This window comes from Chaetodon trifascialis, chromosome 10 (genome assembly GCF_039877785.1).
Source record: "Chaetodon trifascialis isolate fChaTrf1 chromosome 10, fChaTrf1.hap1, whole genome shotgun sequence".
Lineage (NCBI taxonomy): Eukaryota > Metazoa > Chordata > Actinopteri > Chaetodontiformes > Chaetodontidae > Chaetodon > Chaetodon trifascialis.
The window spans coordinates 20,015,875-20,023,698 of record NC_092065.1 but is presented as its reverse complement, the minus strand read 5'-3'; positions in this window follow the sequence as shown (position 1 = coordinate 20,023,698).

Here is a 7,824-nt window from a genome sequence, read left to right as displayed (position 1 = left end):
TTGTTTAAGAATAGTAAAACAAAGGATATATTTTTCATTATTGTAATTGGTTGATATAAATGACTATAAAGTCAGTGTGAGTAAAGAGTGGATGTTTTTCCTTTTTGATGAACAAAATGGGCAAAAGCATATCTTCTGTGGTGGAAATAACTACATAATAAGAATGTAAAACATAAAATTCGAACACACTTACCCCCCCCAACAACTATCCTAAAACAGATTTACAGCTGCTGACCAGTTGTGACAACAAACTATACAAAGTAAACTGGTCTTATTGGACAGTGAGTCAAGAGAGGCGTTTCTCAGCTGCCACAGGCTGCCACTGCAGTGCCACCAGCAGCAATCTGCAGCGCTAACAAAAGAAGCCTGTAGTTCCTTGAATGGCCACTTGAGGCTGCCTCCAAAAGCTAGTTAATCCCCATAGACCTCCACATTAACTCCTGCAGCAATATGTCCTTATTCCTGACAGCAGAAACATGAGAGAAGCTCTCTAACACAGCCTCATCCTGTAACACACATACTCAAGGTGCACTCTCTCTGGCAATTTCCCTTCAAAAATCAAACACCAACTAACTGTCCTCCATCCCCCATTCTCAGAATCTTGTCAGCTTTCTTGCTTCACACCTCTCCTTCACACCACACCTGCAAAATCCAGAAATGACTCGGCCTCCACTGACAGTGACAAACCACTTACCACTCCCCTCTCCTCTCCTCTCTCCTTCTGATCCAGGTGGGAAGCAAGACACACAGCTATAATCTCCAAATACACAAATCGGGGCTCTTTCTCTCTGCCGCTTTGATTCACACTCAGTGAAAACCATCCCACCCCCCTTATTCCAACTGAGCGTACTCCAAATATCTCAGAGTTTTCCTCCTACAACCTTTTCAACCACGTGTGGATCCATGAAAATCCCGTCTGTTTGTGTCACTGCTATCATCCCACCAAGATAAGTCTCCTCTTTCCTCATTTTCTGACTGGACTCGCTTGAATAATTACTTCTCTTCCTTTTACTTTCAAGTCCTCTCTTGTCCTCATTTCCAATTTCGCTCTCCAATTCCTTCTCCAAAGCAATTTCCGCCATCCCTCACCACTTCGACCATCCGAGCACCATCCTTCATGTTTCCCATCGCGCTCCTCTCTTTCATTTGGAAGGACAGTGCACGCTTCGGCAAGCTCTGTGACCGTCTCAGCCCGTGAGTGAGGAGGGTAGAATGCATATTGGTCTGTGATCTGGAGATGATCAAAATAAATTGCACTTAGTTTTATCATAGGCTATTTTATTTGATAACCTGCATGGATCTTTTTAGGAACGCAAGACAAAAATCCTGAATTAGTTTGGTTTGAAAATAAGAGGTTTGACTGAGTAGCCAAGTAAGGGCTAGTTTTATTTCTTAAGCTTAGAAAATTTGGCAAACTAGACCGAATAACACCAGTCCATTGCTCTGTTCTGATTGGTGGATTGGTGTTAAAATATTTTAGGCAGCTGAGTGAGACCTTTGTCTGATTTAACTGTTAATAAATTCAAAACTAGAGCTGTTTCAGGTTTAATTCACAATTCAAGCCTACCTCTGTCTCTCTCTCTTGTACACACACACACACACACACACACACACACACACACACACACACACACACACAATGTCAATGGTTAAGCTTACAAAACATATACAATCTCAGTGCTCCATGGTGGACAGTATCCAGCATGTGTGGGCATTGCGGAGATGCATGCATGTATATAACACCACCAAAGCCCAGCACAGACATAAAGGTAACAGCAACAAGTCTCCTTTTGGCCTCAAAGGAAAAGCAACACTTATTCCTAAAATAGAAAAACAATTTAAACCAATTTTTTTTCAGCTGTTGCTGAATATGAGGGTTGGATGAGAGAGAATCGTCGATTACATCCAAGATACTTGTATTGAGATACAGACAATCTCAGAGCCCTGAAATGTGGTGATAGATGGAAGATTCAGTCCTAGATTTTTGTCAGCATTCAAAACAAGTTTTAAATCACACAGGGTCTGTTATATAGTATTAAATGCAGGCTGTAGCTGTAGTGTAGACACAGAGAAGTATATGACAGTATCATCAGCATAAAAGCGGAATTCTGTCATGGCTAGTGGTACATATACTGAATAATAGCACACCTGTCAACCCCCTACCATTTTCCCCAGTATTCTCCTGTATGTTTAACCTTTTTCAACAACAAAAGGCAGTATGCAGAACATTAGATGTACTGCCTACGAATGAACAGTCATTCACTCAAACAGCATCGCCAATAAAAAAAGTTAGAAATATAAGAACAACATGGATAAGTATCTCACCAAATGACAGGAGGCTTACTTGTACTTAATGAAGACGTCATACTGTTGGTAAAATGTGCCATACGGATTTTAGGATTTTAGTGTATCACACGGAGGGAAAAGTGACATGAGTCAGCATGACAATCTGCCAAGCACAAGTACCCCCAAGAAACATGCCCCACCGATAACTGTATTTATACTAACTCTCCATCCATTTTCATCATCACCCTCTCCTATCCACTGTCTCAGTTGGCAAATCACAACTGAAGCATAATGTGTAAGTGATGTGTACATATCCATCAAGCGATACATAATTAAACTAAGTGCTACATTTATCTGCCTTTTTGTGTTTTCATCTACAGTATATAATGCAGGGGTGTTCATATCATCTCACTCAGTGTAGGAACTAGTTAACTTGATCCTTGTTGCTCTGATATTTTAAAGCAAGTAGTTGACCAGTGGTGATTTTTGGACTCACTGTGTGTACCCTTGTCTAAATGTAAGGGGTCTCTAGACAGGGGTGGTGGGATGGCCCAGGGTGGGGCACTGCAAAATTTCCCATATTTTTAAATTCCACTGTTGACAGATATGATAGCGGTGTTCCCAGGACAATTCCCTGGGGAAAGCCCTTGAGATACAATAAGGGAATTAGAAGTGATACCATCTGCCTTCTGCCTGATAGATAATGTTCTAAGAGTCTTACACTCAAAAGTCTCTGCAACAGTATTGCATGATCCACAGTATCAAATGCCTTAGCGAAATCAATGAAAGGGGCTACACAATGTTGCTTGCTGTCTAAAGATTGAATAAAATAGCTCACTATTTTTAAGTTTCCTCTCACTGCTAACACTTTAGATGGTAGACTGTTGGCTCAAGTCACCCATTGCATCGTCCCTTTGTTCCTGTTTCTGTCTGGAAACCACAGAGAAGCAATACAGATCATCTCATACCTAACACATCTCTAGTTCTGGGTCATCCCAAGCTGAAGCAACATAATAGAGGAAAAGAAAATGCAATAACCAATTAATTTGTACAAATATGTCTGCACTTAAATCTGTGTATCTGTGCTCATGAGTGCACGTAAACAGTTGGTGAATGACGCCTGATGTTTTGAGCACCAGAAAAGTATCACCAAGGGAACAATGAGGTCTAGCTTATCGAAGCTTATACAAACTAGCTTGTTTGTAGCATTTTAAACTTTTTAACCTGTGACAGTCTTGCAGAAAATGGAGGTTGTTGTCTATTGTCTTGCTACAGTAATTCCTATATTAATTTATTTTGACTCTAATGTTCAGAGGCGTAAATGATGTAGGCCAGAAAATATAGTGGTGGTATTCCCATGCTGATGTACATTAATTTTTGGCTTTTTGGCTTGCTTTTCTTTACACATACAAGGCCTTTCTAGACAAGGAGTAAAACACTACACACCTTATGGCTGTTTTTTAATTTGTTATGTTATTACAAATTTCAATGTGAATTTAACAGAGGTTTTGTTTCCTGGAGGTTCTGGTTTCACTTCCGCTCTGCATATGTAAAAGTGGGTTTGTTACACTCGACAACACAAAAGTTTCAGATTCATGATTAATTAATTAATTAATTAATCAATTAATTAATTAATTAATTAATTCAACAGAAAATTAATAAGCAACTGTTTTGATAATTGATAAGTCTTTATCTGTTGTTTATCATTTTATGAGCACAAATGTGAAATTTTCTCTGGTTTGTTTCAGTGTCCGTGTCCAAAGGCAGTTTAGAGAGTGTCCTAAACTGAAGGATTTTATCTACTATTAGATAGTTGAATGGCAATCTGCCATTAAATTTCTTGGGATGCATCATATTTCATAACAGTCTATAGGATTCTTGCACTGGAACACGGTGCTGGAGAGGCAGACAGACTGACCAGTCCACAAAATGGTGATGTGATTCATTCATTGTAAAAAACACAAACTCAGCGTATCCCTGATAAGTCCCTGTTGACCACAGGTAGCTGTGGTCGTTCCTGCAGAGGACAGCACATGCAGCAATGAAAAGCCTGCAGTTGTGAACCCTGTAATCATAAAGCCAATAGAGAGAGGATACTGAAGATTAGATGCTGTGTGTCTACTGATGAGGGGCTGAAGCCTTTGACACGGGTCATCATGCCACCATAATCACCACACAAAGAGTATGGAGGGTGCGGGGTGAGAAAAGAGACGCTTTGAATTTCGCAGTGAAGCCAAGAAATAGAGACACAATAAATGACAGAGAGGGAAAGCAGAGGTGCAGCTCAATTCAGAGAGAAAACCTGAAAGACAGACAGGCAGATGGCAGAAAAAGCCTTCATCTGATACCCCTGCTGACCCTCTGACCCTGCCAATATGTTCCCTGATTGGTTCAATCAATTCTACAGAGACCAATCAGCTCCGACACTGACCTTCGTATATTTACTGCTTCCAATGGCAAAGATGAAGAGAGAGATGTGGGAAATCATGATGGCAGCAGATGTGGCTGATAGGACAGAAGAGGGGAACTTCAGTGTCAGCGCTCTCCTGTCGCCACTTTCCCATTTGTTTCTGTTTTATTGTGGAAATTGTCAGATAACAGTAACCGTTTTAAAATAAAGTCTGACCCTGAAGCACTCTTATAAAGAGCTTTGAGTGCTGCAAATTACAATTCTGTATTTTTAGCCCACTCGTGACAGTATAGGGCTTGAAGAACATCTATATATATTGATTTGTTTGATTGATGGGTCGTGTCCATGCATGCATTTACAGAATCAAGTATCTCAAGAGCAGTAAATCTGCTCTAACTGGCCCATCCTTGATCTACATGATACATGACATTGAAGCTTTGTGGTCCAAAAAAATGTTGTCATATACAATTTTGCAGGTATTATAAATGAAGGGACAAATAACAATTTTGATGGGATGATGGCACTGGATGAATGTCTGTAATTTTTTTTTTTTTTTCCAAGTCCATTTGTAGATTTTGGGATATTTCACCAGATCAATAAAATGTTTAAATACTGAACCATTTTAGACAAATAGTAAGTGATGAATGTTAATCAATTATTGCTATTGTTAGCATTCAATTTCCCAAAGGTATCAAAATATACACAAGGATTTTTGGGTTTTCACAACACTACCCTCTGTTTCACACGTTTCCCTGAGGAAGTCTCCCAAATTACACACATTCTGCCTGATTCTTAGATAAGTGCTCTTTTAAGATGTATTTTTAATAACTAACCGAGCACAATACATCACCCTTAAATATTAAAATTAGTTTTTTTCATCTTCATACAATGGAGAAAAAAAGTGTTATAGAAATGTTTTAACTCTTGTATTGTCTGTTAAAAGACATCCTAGAGTTCCCATCTATCAACATAACTGCACAGAAAACATGCCCAGAGCTGTAACAGCTCTCTTGTTACAGTAGCAGTTAATTAAGTTGGTCAGGAGGGAGCTTTATTGATCGGCTCAGTTAATTGGTCATTTAAGTGTCCAATCCCAGAGGCCCATTCACCAACACAGCTACTGTTTCAGGTTGTGTGTGTTTGTAAATGTGTGAGAGAGTAAGGGTATGCGCAAAACCGCAGGACCCACAATACACTGCCTGCGCTAACAGCTTGATATCATCAAACTATAAATTTTCCGCTTCACTACTGTGGGTGGAATGGGAAAATCACACATTGTCCCCCAGTTAAAACATTATAAGAACTTGTTTTAGATGTGAGGAAAGGTCAGTGGGTTAAGAAACAACAACGGCAACAGATCTGTCTTCTGCAGGACCATGAAGAATTGTAGGGGATTATCTTCTAACCAACAGATGACCCTCACCGTCCTTAGGTCATGTTATTAAAGTCGAAATTCTTACAGATCAGCAGTGGTCAAACACTACATCTAAACCCACAAATTTATTCCTGTAGTGTTAAAATCTAAAGCCTGTTTGGCCGTCTGCGTCTAAGTCGTGGTTATCCAAGGAGGTTGATTAGCTGTTGACGGCTAATGACTGTGGAAGAGTCCTCACACGAAGACCAACAGCATTAGCCACTGCTCTATTTAAGATACAGCCGATGGCGTTTGACAGCTCTGCAATGGAAACTGACCAAAGAATCAGCGTACGCTGACAAATGATGAAGAAGCTGCAAACAAGGCGCTTAATTGCAGCATCAACAAAAGCAACTGTCTTAGCATTTGACAGAGAGTTGGAGAAAGCACTTAGATAACTATCTGGCATAATGTTTCACAGTGGATCACTAAGGGTGGGGTCTTGGGGTGGTGTGGGTTTGGGAGGGGGGCAGACAGGACAACATGGTGTACTACTTTGGGTGTCACATTACTTTGGCCAAAGTGTCTACAGGGACAGAGTGAGGAGGAAAGCACAGGCAGGACATGAGAAAGACAGACAGCAGAGAGAGGGAAGGGGCAGACAGGGGTAGGAGGCAGCTCCTCAGAGGCCCAATATCACCTATATCAGGTTTTTAATAAAACAAAATATGAAACTGGAGCATGTGGTATGAAATCTGTAGTATGATTTGTGGTTAGTGAATTATTTAGTAGTCTGAAAGTGCCTCTACCTACGGTAAGGCCTATTGCCAAGGGGAATAGTGAGTCATGTAAATGTAATACTGCCTAACCCCAGTGACAGAGACACTGATATGAAGAGGGTTATGAAGTCATACCTAGAATGATTATCAAGCCCAGTCTCACTCCTCAGACAGACACCAAGATGCTCTGAATCTTATTTTGTGTACATTTTCAGACTTATGTCAACTTTTTGTGTTACCGTCGGGGAGCCAGATGTTTAAAAATGCATGTGTGCCTCAGTTATGGTCAGATTCATTCATTGCAGTTGTAAGGGATCAAAGTGGATCAAAGATAAGCTCCGTCCTGATTCTTATTTTTACAGTGGCTCTGCACCCTCATGCTACACTCAAAGCATAATGGATGCGTGATAATGGTGAGCGGCGACTGTGACTGATCTGCTGTCACGTTAATTGGTTTACCGTGCAATGGCAGCAGCATGTAATGTGAACTGAAGTGTTCCAGAAGCACCACTACACATTTAATAATAATAACAACAATTAGGATTATAATCACAATAATAATAACAATGAAACTCAATTTATAATTAGATGAGCAGATTGATCCAACTGTCATGTCATGTCTATAACATGAATGTTACTGCACCCTGCCAAGAAATAGTCTGGCCCATAATCCCCTGTGTAATGGTGAATTGTCTTTTTTTTTTTTGTTATCAGTGAGCCTTAGTGTTGCTGGTAGGCATATGTTTTTTACCTTTAGTAGAACCGGGCTGTCTCCCCATTTCCAGTCCTTATGTTTATCTATGCTAAACACCTCCCATATTTAGTATACAGGTATGAGAGTGTCATCCATCTTCTCATCAAACACTGAGGAAGAAAGCTAGTCAGTGCATTTCCAAAATGTCAAACTATTCCTTTAAGAAGCAAAAGACATTAAAAGCACAGCCCGTCTGGTTTTAAATGGAGGGCTTTACAGTAACTGCAAAGGCCTGGTCAGC